We start from the raw sequence: 14,172 nt of genomic DNA on the forward strand, positions 1-14,172 counted from the left end.
GTCCACAAGGGCTTGAGAAGGTAGTCTTCTATCCAACGTCTGTGGCTGAAGGAATTTGCCAGTATCTCTTTGGAATAGGCTAGAACTATAAAGGGCAGGCCCTATCCACGCAATCCTCTCTTCCACTCATGGTGTGGGAAACGCATGAAATCTTGTAATGCAAGAAACTCTGTCTTCAGCACAAAGGCAATCGGTGAGGGCCAATGACGACGATGGCTCAACCATTCCTAGTTGCAACATGTGCTCTACTTTGGTTTGGACTCATTGGCATATGGGTTTCAGCAGGCGATAAGGTTGAGCCTGTAAAGACTTCCTAGGTGTTGTTTCAGTCCAGTATACAAAACCTTTTCTCTCTCTGGCTTGTCCACAAACATATCTGTAAAGGTTTTTTAGATAGTCATAAAAATAGTTTGCCTGGGTCGTTTTTATTGTGTCTGAAATTTTCCACAAAGTGGTAGTCGACTATCAGGATAGACCTTGGTATTGACCATTAGGGCCAATTGACTGGGGTCCTTACTTTCTTTGAGCCAATTTATAAAATAAACTTGGGATTTCTTCGAACAGTCCCTTTGCTATAGATAGTAGTTGAGATCACTCAACAATCCCATGATTCGCTAAGAGCCAAAGAGTTAAACTTTCTCAAGTGGCCTGGCGATAATATTGGATCTTTAATCGGTCAGGATCTTTTCAGGGAAACTCGCCTGAGCGTTCTGGGCGAACAAGATATTTTATCTCCTATATAGTGTTGTTATATAACAGAAATGCCTGTAGGTACTGGTTCACGTAATCGATTGCAAGGATGTAATGATTCCGAGCTTAGAGGGACTGAATGGCCCCCATAATGTCCATCCATACACAAGAAAAGGGAACATGTGTAATGGGTAATCACTGTAACAGGGTCTGCCCAACATCAGCCAGAGAGCTCCTCTGGCAAATAAGTCATTTCTCACCGAAATGTTTCTCGGCTGGTAGGTTCCTGGCCAAAAGAATATTTATCTGCAGACCATACTGTCCTGAGTTTTGTTCATGCCTTGCTGACCCCTTTCTTAAATGTAAGTGAGCAATGTCTAACACTGCTTTCCTGAAGGGAAGAGAAACAGTCTAGTAGCTAGTCTGCCCAACCCCTTATAGTTATTTTCAGCTGTACTAGAGACAAAATATTTCTATGAAGTATGAGCCAACAGACTGCTTTCCTCTTCTACTGAGATTGTCTGGTTGTAAGCGGAACGGAGAGAAGCGTCACTGCGCTCGGCTATTCAAAATTCAGGACACATGTGGAGAAGATCAGTGGGCTATATCTTCAGACTATGTACTGTCTTCTTGTGAGAGGAGTGTTAGGGAGAATGCTCATAAATGGCTGATTTCCCTTAACTAATGAGTCCCTCAGCAGCTTTGCTGGATTTCTAGGATTTATTTTTTCCACCTGGGAAGAGTGTGAGCCTTTTTCCCACTCTTACATGTGTTTTGCTGTGTGTGTTTCCACTTTTTGTGTGATCTTGAGCACTGGAGCCTCACCTACTCCATGGCACCATATTGTTCATGTGTGTTACACAACACCTTCAGTGCAGTGACACATGGTTGTCTTTTGGACTTTCCACTGACTCCATTTTTCTGGGTTTGACTACTGTCCCCAGAAAAGATAAAGTTGCCATTAGCTTTATAGTAGTCACTTTAACCACAGACCCAGTACACCCCATCTTACATGGACTATTGGAAAAGGTTAATTCTTATCCCTTTTTGTCTGTGTCTCTTGGAGCATTGTTTTGCTCCCTTTACACTAAGACTTGGCTGGTGGCAGTGGTATCTACCGTATTTTTTTATACCGCAGTTATCTTAAATAACCATGGTATTGTTTTAGGCTATTATATTAGCCCCAAACATAAACCCGCTTGACCATATGTTTTATTTCGGTTCCGGCTGGGTTTATTCGCCATTTATTTTTGTAAATGTCTTTCTCGTGTTTTACTCTGCGCGCCAAACCAGGTTTGGTCTCTTTGTTCGCTGTCTTTACGTGGGCTTGTGCACAGAAGCCCTCCTTAAGGCACCTGAAAGTCTGGGTAGGCAGGCTGTGAGGGAGGGGTCTTAGGACCCCTGCCATGGGTTCCCTTGGTAACCCAAGTCGCACTCCTGTATGATTGGCTGGGCGACTGTCCTTGCCAGGACAGCCACCCTGCTGTGTGATTGACAGCCAGGCTGTATGAATGTGGGAAAATTGCATAAAAAGCTGGTCTCTGGGACTGGAAGAGCAGAGTCGCCACTGGAATGAAAGAATCAATGAGGAACTGACGGAAGAGGACCCCTACCACGACTGAACCGCCTGGTGAAGCCCTGCTGCAGGTCCGAATCTTCAGAATCCGACGACAGAGAAGATCCTCCAGGAAACTTCTTCCCTTGAGCTGGTAGGACCAACCAGTTCGCCCAAACTACAAGCCAGGACCCCTCCTCTGGTCAAATTCGCTGTACAGAGCTACAGTGGGCCGGATAGCCAGGAATGTCAGACCCTGCTTGGGTTTTAAGGAGCGCACCTTTTATTTGTTGCTTTGCTCTGCTGCTGGTTTCTTCCCTGTTTAGTGCAGGACCCTCCAGTCTTCCTACTTCTGATCAGTCCGACAATCGCTTCAGGAACCGTGACCCTGCAGGAACTACCAGGAACGTCTGCCTCAGCTACAGCTCCCTCTCCGTTTTAAGGTACTGTGCAAATCTGGTTGTTCGTTTCGTTCAGCCGCGGTGAAAGTGTTTGAAATCTTTCTCCAATCCGAGGGCTTGCCCTTCTCTTTTCTTTGAACTAACTTTTCTACCAACCAACCTAGTCCGGAATCCATGGCACGAACGTTATCGCGAACTACCCTGAACTGCATTATCTTGAGCAAAAGACTTTTGACCTATTGACTTTGGCCCTAAGCCTTTTCTATCTGATTTATCATTGTAGTCTCTCTTGTTCAATTGCCCGGAGTACTTACCTGTTGGTGTGATTCAATTTCTGTTAACTTTGTCTTTCCCTCCCTTTTAAATTGCTGGAGTGCCATTTTGCTCCCACTTCATTTTTGTGATCTTAACTTGTCTGGAATTTAAGGGAAGTGGTGTGGTGAATTAAGAGTGTGATTTTTAAACTGCTTATAATAGTGTAATGTTATACAACTGAAGAGTGAAATAAATGTATATTCTTTTACTGGAAAACCTTGAGTCAGTGTTTGCCTGAATCATAGTAATTGCTGTCCTTTGTGTAACTATTTGATACTGCTCACTTACTCTTGAGATAAGCCTGGCTGCTCAGCCACTGCTGGAGAAAACAAAAATGCTGACAGTGGTGCACACCTGGTAACAATTGATATAGAAATTCAAATCATCATTATATGTACAGAAGAGCTGGTTTAAGAATTTTAAGGTGCGGGGGAGGAAAAAAGGCCTTGGCACAAAGCCTAAATCAGAAAAGAGAAAATAGAAGAGGACCCAAAAAGTGGGGCCCTCCCGTCCCCTGCACACTGTTTACTGATGCCACATAGGGCCTTCAAATATATGGATATAGATATATAACAGCAGTTTGTTAGTTGAGCATATAACAATTTATTTGGCAAAGAGGAAAACAAAATTTGCCAAAAGGCACATTCTGTTGTACAAAGTAATTCGTGACGTTTAACATATTAAAACAAATTGCGAAGAAGCAATAAATGATGGAGAGGTGATGCTGTCCAATTGTGGAGTGGCCGACGCGTTTCGAGGGTAACCTCTTCTTCATAAGGGCCCAATTGAACTGTTGACAACATTTCAAGGAGACAAAAAGTAAAATCTTTTATTTTATTTCCATAACAGTCAAGGACTGACTGACAAGCTGTACATAACTCGGGATGCTAGCGAGATGGTGAAGAGCAGAATACTGGAGATCTAGTATGGTGAAAAGAGTGAACTAACAGATCAAAGAGAAACACTCTATACTAATAGCTAAACACATAACAAAGGAGATGTATTGTGTGAGATCCACCTACATGGTGGGATCTAGAAAATGGCGTGATGAAGAGTCAGACAGATCGAGATAAGCCAAAAGCGGTAGTGGGTTCTAAATAGCAAGGACCACCCTTAAATAGTGAAAAAGCTGAGTCAATATGGGGAGCGTGTTTAAGAAAAAACCATACCCCTCCTGTGGACGGAAAAAGAATAACTCCAAAAGAGCGCTACTGAATAAAATAAATAATACTTAGAATAAACCGGAATTGGTTTTAAAGAATGCACTCACTCGAGTTGCGGGACGAGTAGCCAAGGCAACAGGGGCATCCGTGTGGTCAACAAGTATTCGAAACAATTATACGATGCAGGGCATCTGCAAAGAGACACGTACTGCTGGCACCTAAGTGGGGACATATACATTTCTGTTATACTGGAGAGAAATGAACCTGGGGTCTCCCAACCGGGCAAAGGGACCCAAGTAGCGGTAGCTTACCTGTACAGTGCGGGGAACACTGTTAGTGAAAACTGAAACCGGCAGGCAGTGGCTCCGCGCGGTCGTAACCTAGGGAACGAGCTGTGCTGGGGACACGCCGTCAGACGTAGAAAGGAAACTAAATAATAAACATAGAAAAGGGCATAGAAGCCGGTGAGTGAGGAATATGGAGGCCATCATGCAATGGCGCATAGTGCAAGCGTACTCATAGGGACTGACCAGAGATCAGGATAAATAAGAAAAGTAGAGTTAATATGTTCCATAATGAAACATAAGAATTCTGGTGTTCACCATCGCAACGCATTTTATAATTTTGGTTCTAATGGAACAGAAATTTGTGAATAGTACAATAATCGTTACAGTCATGATAGATAACACAAATGGTACATGCAGTTTACTCTTAATAGTCCAAAACAAATCATGTAGAGTCATGAGGCTACTCATTATATAGTGAGACAAGTATAATTCAATGGCAAGGGGATAAAAGATTGCGATGTAGCCTATTACTCATACAAGGTTCGAACCAATGGAGAGATGTGTGGACCTGGAAACGTTATATAGATGATATCTTCGGTATCTGGTGTGGTACACGAGATGAATTGGATCTTTTTTTGGAACATCTGAATTCAGTGAACAACACAATCAAATTCACAATGGAAGTAGGGGACCCTTCATTACATTTTTTGGATGTGAGCTTACAGATCAAAGAGGGTCACATCGACACCACGGTGTACCATAAACCAACAGACGTGAATAATCTTTTACATTTCAGCAGTTTCCATCCTAAACCCATGCTCAAAAGCCTACCATTCAGTCAAATGTTAAGATTGAAGAGAATTATCTCAGACCCAGCAGGCCTTGACTCAGAATGTTCATTTCTAGTTGAACGATTTGGATCTAGGGGGTATCCAGATACTATCACAGGAGAAGCCCGCAACAGATCAGAGACCTTCACGAAGGAACAACTACGCATCCCTAAAGTCAAGGACAAGTCCACACCGCTACTCTACATTTCAAAGTACTCACGACAGAGTTTCCAAATCAGCAAAACTCTGCGTAAAAATTGGACCATACTACACAATGATCCCTCTCTCCTGAAATTATTTCCCAAAGCACCAATGATGGCCTTTAAACGTGGACATAATCTCAAAGATAAACTAGTGAGAGCGGAAAGACCTCCTAAAGACAAACAACTTGTACTGAGTACCATAAAGAAGGGTACCTTTCCCTGCTTGAACTGTACGAACTGTAACAATGTTATAAAAGGTGAAACGATATCTCACCCACAAACTGGGAAGAAATTCAAAATCAGAGACTTTTCCACCTGCCTCTCCGCAGGTGTCATCTACTCATTGAAATGTCCCTGTGGTAAATTATACATAGGACAAACCACAAGACCCGTCAAAGAAAGATGGTCAGAACACAAATCCACCATCAGATGTAAGAATCTCAGATCCCCAGTGGCAAGGCACTTCATCGAATTCCAACATACGATTGCACAAATTAAATTTCAAGTCATAGAAATTGTCAAACGTCCACACAGAGGTGGCAATTACCAATCCCTGTTGTCACAGCGAGAGAAGTACTGGATCCACACACTTGACACTTTGCAACCTAAGGGTCTGAATGATGAATTCTCTTTGAGTTGCTTTCTATAGTGAATTGTGAAACTCACATGTTACATCGCCAACTACTATACACAAGTGTCAGTATCCCGGACCTTAAAAAAAAATTTTTTCTTTGTCATTACAAGTGTTGTGACTTTGATGTTTTCTTCAAGGGAACTGTATTTTCCTATGTTTGACTTGCCTATATTCACTTAAATGTTTGCACTTGTTCACGAATGACCAATTGAACCATCTCTCCATTGGTTCGAACCTTGTATGAGTAATAGGCTACATCGCAATCTTTTATCCCCTTGCCATTGAATTATACTTGTCTCACTATATAATGAGTAGCCTCATGACTCTACATGATTTGTTTTGGACTATTAAGAGTAAACTGCATGTACCATTTGTGTTATCTATCATGACTGTAACGATTATTGTACTATTCACAAATTTCTGTTCCATTAGAACCAAAATTATAAAATGCGTTGCGATGGTGAACACCAGAATTCTTATGTTTCATTATGGAACATATTAACTCTACTTTTCTTATTTATCCTGATCTCTGGTCAGTCCCTATGAGTACGCTTGCACTATGCGCCATTGCATGATGGCCTCCATATTCCTCACTCACCGGCTTCTATGCCCTTTTCTATGTTTATTATTTAGTTTCCTTTCTACGTCTGACGGCGTGTCCCCAGCACAGCTCGTTCCCTAGGTTACGACCGCGCGGAGCCACTGCCTGCCGGTTTCAGTTTTCACTAACAGTGTTCCCCGCACTGTACAGGTAAGCTACCGCTACTTGGGTCCCTTTGCCCGGTTGGGAGACCCCAGGTTCATTTCTCTCCAGTATAACAGAAATGTATATGTCCCCACTTAGGTGCCAGCAGTACGTGTCTCTTTGCAGATGCCCTGCATCGTATAATTGTTTCGAATACTTGTTGACCACACGGATGCCCCTGTTGCCTTGGCTACTCGTCCCGCAACTCGAGTGAGTGCATTCTTTAAAACCAATTCCGGTTTATTCTAAGTATTATTTATTTTATTCAGTAGCGCTCTTTTGGAGTTATTCTTTTTCCGTCCACAGGAGGGGTATGGTTTTTTCTTAAACACGCTCCCCATATTGACTCAGCTTTTTCACTATTTAAGGGTGGTCCTTGCTATTTAGAACCCACTACCGCTTTTGGCTTATCTCGATCTGTCTGACTCTTCATCACGCCATTTTCTAGATCCCACCATGTAGGTGGATCTCACACAATACATCTCCTTTGTTATGTGTTTAGCTATTAGTATAGAGTGTTTCTCTTTGATCTGTTAGTTCACTCTTTTCACCATACTAGATCTCCAGTATTCTGCTCTTCACCATCTCGCTAGCATCCCGAGTTATGTACAGCTTGTCAGTCAGTCCTTGACTGTTATGGAAATAAAATAAAAGATTTTACTTTTTGTCTCCTTGAAATGTTGTCAACAGTTCAATTGGGCCCTTATGAAGAAGAGGTTACCCTCGAAACGCGTCGGCCACTCCACAATTGGACAGCATCACCTCTCCGTCATTTATTGCTTCTTCGCAATTTGTTTTAATATGTTAAACGTCACGAATTACTTTGTACAACAGAATGTGCCTTTTGGCAAATTTTGTTTTCCTCTTTGCCAAATAAATTGTTATATGCTCAACTAACAAACTGCTGTTATATATCTATATCCATATATTTGAAGGCCCTATGTGGCATCAGTAAACAGTGTGCAGGGGACGGGAGGGCCCCACTTTTTGGGTCCTCTTCTATTTTCTCTGCTCAGCCACTGCTACCACTTTAACTGTGTAGTACAGGCTTGTACCAAAGGTGAAATTGTACTGTCACGTGTATCTTAATAGTGTGTGGTGTTCCCAAAGGGTACTGTTATGCTCACCTGGCTCCCACAGAGGCGTTGATCGGAACTGGACAGCTGCAGTCTCCACCAATGTGACGCGTAGGGCCGAGATGACGGACTGGACTGGCCCACCTAGCTTCGTTTGCTTGGCCCGTAGGAATATCCTTCTGCAAATGGAGAAAGGGAATTAACCACCCGTACAGTGGAGCGTAAATCCCCCCACCCCTGCTGTTCTCCCCACAGATCACCTTTGATGTCCCCTCTTATAGTCTCACCTGATGGTTTGAAAAGATGAGCTCTCCTTCCTGCATTGAGCGCAGGGGCGCGTTGATAACCAGTTACTTCACTGGCTGGAAGGAATTGGTGAGTTCCAGAACAATATTGACTCTGAGATTCCTGGCAAGACGCTGTAAGTATAAAGTTCGTAAGAGTTCAAATGCCTGACTTTGACTCTTGTCCGATTCCTTGCAGGTTGCAGCTTGACCCTAATGAAGAGTTCCTCGTGGCAACTGTAGTATTCTGGTAAGGATTTGTATTTTCCAACACAGTTTGATAAAATAATGTCAATATGTAACCTGTTGCTTTCTCCCTTATTCAGGCGCTGAGAGAAAGTATGAAGTCTTAGAGAATAATACCTGCGGCGGTAAAATCGGGTAAGTCTATTGTGGTGAGGAGGGTTCCCCTTGTTAGTCCCTTTGTTTCACCTTGCTGTCCTTTTGTTTCTCCTTAGGGGCCGGGGTTCGGCGAAGATGCAGTGGAAGCTGCGCCGACCCGTGAAGAGAAATAGTACCCCCGGTGGTAAAATCAGGTAAGTCTAAGGGGGGGGTAACTAATATTCCTCTGTGTATTCCCTTGGCTCAACTTGCTGTTCTTGTCTTCTCCTTAGATGCCGGAGTGCGGCGGGAACATGCAGGAGGATGCGGTGGAATGTGAAGATGCTGCGAAGGCCGGTGAGTTCAGCGCGGCACTGCAGCAGGCGAGGCGACGCGCATAAAATAACTTTTCTTCCAGCTGGAAGGCGCAATGGATCGGGAATTCAGGTAAGGATTAAAGGTATTGCTCTTGTTCTAACCTTTTCTCCTTCTTTCTTTTTCTAGGCGCTCCAAACTCGAGGCGGGTGTGGCAGAAGGCTAGATGCAGACTTGCAGGCACTGTGAACGTTGCGCTGCTGGATGCAGAATAACGCGAAGCGTGTGCTGCTCTTCGGAGATGGTTTAAATAGCCCCCAAAGTAGTCCCAGGTAAGTATTCCCCCCCAGCCCCACCCGAGTAAAAAATAGTCCCTAAGTAAAGTAGTCCCTTCCAAGCCTCTTTTGGCTTGGAGCTCTTGCAGCATGGTCTGCATCAGGTAAGTTTGCAGCATGGTCTGCATCAGGTAAGTTTTAATCTATGAGCCTGGCGCCTATGGCGCCAGGACTGACTCTCCATATGAGCCTGGCGCCATAGGTGCCAGGACTGGACCCAAATAGCCCCTAGCAGGGGTTGTTGGGCTTGCTTAGGATAACTTGATGCCTGCTTCCAGGGTTGCTGGACCTCGGCTGGGTCACCAGGGGTAGGCATCATGACAGGTACTGCATATAATTCTGCCTAACAAGGATCAAAACTCACTCACCCCAACTGGTTATTCCACTTCTTTCACATCTGCCTTAAAACAGATTTCATGCACCATTTGTACTATGAAATTCTCATACACTATTGTGGCTATGGAATCACCCTCCTGCATAGCATATACTTTCTTTTCATGATCAGAGAGAAGTACTTTGACAGTGCCCCTGTATTCTTCATGTTTTACGACAACCTCTACATCTAAGCTGCCCTTAACCGCAGAGCTTGTCATTACCACAATTCTTCCAAGTGTCCTGTATGGAAACTGGACCCTAATCCTTGTGGAAACAAGGACTCTTCTTGCAGCTGGGCTGCCCACCTCATCAATGATATATCATTTAAAATCAGCCAATGCTGAAACAGCTTTGCAAGTGAACTTGGCACGTGTGGTCAACCCAATCCCCTTCAAAAGGGGGGAGTTTAACTTCTGTGTCAGTTCACAAACATTCCACTTCGAATGGATTGTGTCCTCCCATGTATTCCTCATCTTGTGATAATTTGTTTCGCCAGCTTTGCTGTTTTGGAAAAACATTTTCGGCAGAGGGCGCTGTGCTCGAGGTTGTGGCGTCCAATGTCCCTCGACGTCACTGATGGTATAAATAGCTCGAGCCACGCCCGTTGGCTTCAGTTCCGTTTTTCCGATTGCTTCGCTCTCGTGAACAGCGCGCTTTCAGATTTTCTGTCAAGAAAATGTCTTCCTCATCAACCGCTTCGACTCCCAAAACTGGGTTTAAGAAGTGTAACGACTGCTGGTCAAAGATGTCTATCACCGATCCTCACCGTATCTGTCTTTGGTGTCTGGGCTCAGACCATCAAACCGGCGACTGTGGCTCCTGTCAATCAATGACGGAGAAGGCCCTCCGTGAGAGGAAATGTAAGTTAGCGGTGGGGCGGGAGACGTCGAAGGGCTCGTCTGATTCAAAGGAATCGGAACGTCATAAAAAACATTTGAAGAGATCCCGATCTCGTAGCAAGTCGAGACAATCTTCTTCGTCTTCTTCTAAAAAGCCCAAAAGGAGACATAGATCTCCATCGTTATCGTCCGATTCATCGACGGAATTGGTTCGATGTCCGACTAGATCGGATTCCCCTTCAATATGGGAAAGCTTTAGGAGAAAAATTATGCAGGTCTTTGAGAACGCAGCCTCGACCCCCTCAAAGAAACCTCAGAAAAGCCAGACCCCGGTTGCTCCGTTGGACGACGCAGGGAAGTTGGGAACTACAACGGTAAAGCCTAGTAGTACCCATAAATCTTGTGTCGACAAATCGTCGAGAGATCCTTGAGAATCGAGTGTTTCTCCGATCCCACATAAAAAACAAAACTTGGCGAAGTCGAGCGCAACTTCGTCGACGCCATCGGCGCCGTCAGCTCTGACGATGAAGCCTATATTATCCTCAACGCCTTTGTCGAAGGCTTCGTCGAGTGCGTCAAAGGTTCCTTCAACCCCCTCGAAGAAAACACTGATTCCTTCGACAAAAAATCAGGAGGAAGAGGGAAGGTTTACACCTTTACCAAAATCGGACTTCTTTAGGTCCATGTCTTCAATTTTTGAAGAATCTGGCTCAGATGATGAGGAGGTCACTCCTTTTGGAGTAAAATATGGCACTAGACAAGTTCCAGAGGAACTGATCAATCCTGAGACAAAAATGAGACTTATCTGAAACTCTGCATTCTGCTAGTGGTGTGGACACATCACCCGAATTGGAGTTTGCTGCACCTGATCCTGCAGAACATGCAGACTCAGGGTATAGGAATTTGATGAGTAGGGTGATTGAATATATGGTTTGGGGAAGCGCCTCCCCTACGTTTGAACAAGAAGATATGACAGACATTATAGTCCTGGGACCCCAGAAAGACCCAGTTCTCCCTTTCCACAGGGTGCTCCAAAGGACAGTTGAAAAGAACTGGGAAAACCCTGATAGCATTTCTGCAGTAGACAGCAATCTCCCAAAGAAGTACAGAACTTCTACTTCTGATCCAGAATACCTGAGTAGACACCCTACACCAGAAAGTCTGGTTATTCAGGCCACTACTACTTCCAGGCAGACAGCATACCCAAACATACCTCCGGACAGGGAGGACAAAAAGGTTGATGTATGGGCTCGTAAAGTGTTTACTTCGGGTAGCATGGCCTTGAAATCGACCAATGTCACCTGTACCCTGGCCAGGTTCACACATACCCTGTGGGAATTCATTTCGGCGGCGGCTGAATATATTCCGGAAGGCGGGGAAAGGGAAGGCTTCCTGAATATAGTCAATGACGGGAAGGAGGCAATGGGAGAATGTCTCCAGTCTGGACTGGATACTGCTGATATTATTAGCAGGTCCATGGCATCAAGCAGAGTGCTATGCAGATTTACGTGGTTGAGAAAGTCGGGATTTGCACTAGATGTACAGACCAGACTTCTCAACATGCCCATTGATGGCTCGAGGCTGTTTGGTAGTAAGGCTGATGAGAGTCTAGAAAAAACGACAGACCTCAAAAGCGGCAGCCAAATCTTAGTGCCTCCATGCGACAGCCTCAAAAACCCAATTCGGGCTCATTTTCCTGGAGGGGTTGTCCTTTTCGATACGACTCCTCTGTTGGTAGAGGAAAAGTTCAGGCTTTTCAAAGAGGCAAGAGGAATGTCACTCGTGGTGGACGAGCAAAGGCTACAAAGCCATCTTCAGGAACGGCATCTATGCCCTCAGCCGCTCCTGCAGCCGCCTCCAAATCTCTCTGAGGTCTTATCATACAAAACGCCAGTGGGAGGCAGAATCTCTCAGCATCTGAAAGAATGGCGGGGCATTACTTCAGATGCTTGGGCACTGGAAACAGTAGCTCAAGGTTACTGCCTTCCCTTCTTAAAAAGACCTCACGATCATCCACTGGGAGCCAGCTCTACCAAAACTCCAGACCCGTTCCTTTTGCAGGAAATTGTAACCCTGCTAGAGAAAGGTGCAATGGAACATGTATCTGTAGCGGAGAGGAACAAAGGTTGGTACTCCCCATATTTTCTCATCCCAAAGAAGGACAGAGGATTGAGACCCATCTTGGATTTAAGAAAATGTAACAAGTTCCTCATGAAGGACAAGTTCAAGATGGTAACCCTTTCTCAGGTAACCCTTTCTTCAGGATGCTTATTTTCATGTGCCAATCCATCCCAGGCACAGAAAATACCTGAGGTTCGCAGTTGGCAGCTCGCACTATCAGTTTTGAGTTCTGCCATTCGGGCTGACCTCCGCTCCAAGGGTTTTCACCAAGCTGATGGTGGTAGTGGCAGCGAGTCTCAGGAGAGGGGGGATTCACGTCTACCCCTACCTGGACGACTGGCTAATCAGAGCACGTTCTCCAGAACAAGCTCAGGAACATCTGTCGATCACCTGCCACTTCCTCCACAACCTGGGCTTCTCCCTCGATTTCAAGAAGTCTCACTTGATACCATCCCAACAACTCCAGTTTATCGGAGCAGTCTTGGACACTTCCTTGGGCAAAGCCTCGCCGCCCGAGATGAGAGCTCTCCACATCCAGCAGATGGTAACAAAATTCCAGAAAGCCCAGCATCTGTCTTCCTTCGATTTCCTGAAGTTGCTCGGCCTCATGGCATCCTGCACTTTTTGGTGCCAGAGGCCAGACTGAGAATGAGATCCCTGCAATGGGCCCTCAGAACTCATTGGTCCCAATTCTCGGGGAATATGTCAGATCTTCTGCAAGTTCCGAGCGCAGTTGCTCAGGATCTATCATGGTGGGCTTGCAACGACAATATCCTCAAGGGAGAATCTTTTAAGCAACCATGGCCGGAGATAACAGTAGTGACGGGCACCTCACTCACGGGGTTGGGAGCTCACACCAACGATCTGACAGTCAGCGGACGTTGGTCTCCATCGGAGTCCAAACTACACATCAATCTATTGGCGCTGAGGGCAATCAGACTGGCGATGAAAGCCTTCCTGCCCTCCATTCAGAGAAAAAATGCCCTGATAATGACGGACAAAACAGTGGCCATGTACTACCTCAACAAAAGAGGAGGCGTAGGATTGCTACCTTTGTGCAGAGAGGCAATGCAGCTCTGGTTCTGGGCAATACAAGAAGGAATCTCTCTATCGGCAGTTCACCTAGCCGGAGAGCAGAACAGAGTGGCAGAGGCTCTGAGCAGGCAGAGCACAGTCTCCCACGAGTGGGAGTTAGCTCAGAAAGTCCTTCTGGAGATCTTCGCCCTTTGGGGAACCCCTCAAGTGGATCTGTTCGCAACCACAGTAAACCGGAAGTGCGATCAGTATTGCTCACGGAAATTTCCCCCGAGAGGAGCTCTAGGAGGTACGTTTGTAGTGGATTGGGATTTTCCCCTGCTGTCCGTGTTTCCTCCAGTCCCCGTGATTCCTCAAGTAATTAGGAGAGGAGGTTGAGAAAGTTCAGGAAAACCATGATCCTAATTGCCCCAGACTGGTCCAGGAGGACATGGTACCTTGACCTTCTGGACATGTCCATCTGCCCTCCAGTACGTCTTCCACAAAGAGAGGATCTTCTCTTGCAAGAGGAAGGTCGGGTTCTCCATCCAGAGGTCAACACACACAACCTTCATGCATGGTTTCTGAGAGGTTGAAATACAAGTATTGGGATCTTCCGGATGACGTAATGGAGATTTTGCTTTTGGCCAGAACGCCAGCAACAAAATC

The 14,172-nt window shown here is 45.3% G+C and overlaps 1 protein-coding gene and 1 long non-coding RNA gene across 16 annotated transcripts in view; one reads left to right on the forward strand and one right to left on the reverse strand.

Moving 5' to 3' along the window:
• Positions 1-14,172, forward strand: part of PIGX (phosphatidylinositol glycan anchor biosynthesis class X) — a 650,935-nt gene that overhangs the window by 317,592 nt on the left and 319,171 nt on the right. The window lies entirely within an intron of this gene.
• Positions 3,541-4,942, reverse strand: LOC138491534 (uncharacterized). The gene is made up of 2 exons (XR_011276028.1): positions 4,232-4,942; positions 3,541-3,751 (listed from the first exon to the last, which is right to left on the reverse strand). It is a non-coding gene; the product is annotated as an uncharacterized lncRNA (long non-coding RNA).

The sequence above is a fragment of the Ambystoma mexicanum genome, chromosome 10, assembly GCF_040938575.1.
Source record: "Ambystoma mexicanum isolate Mex_15411 chromosome 10, UKY_AmexF1_1, whole genome shotgun sequence".
NCBI classification, from domain to species: Eukaryota; Metazoa; Chordata; class Amphibia; order Caudata; family Ambystomatidae; genus Ambystoma; species Ambystoma mexicanum.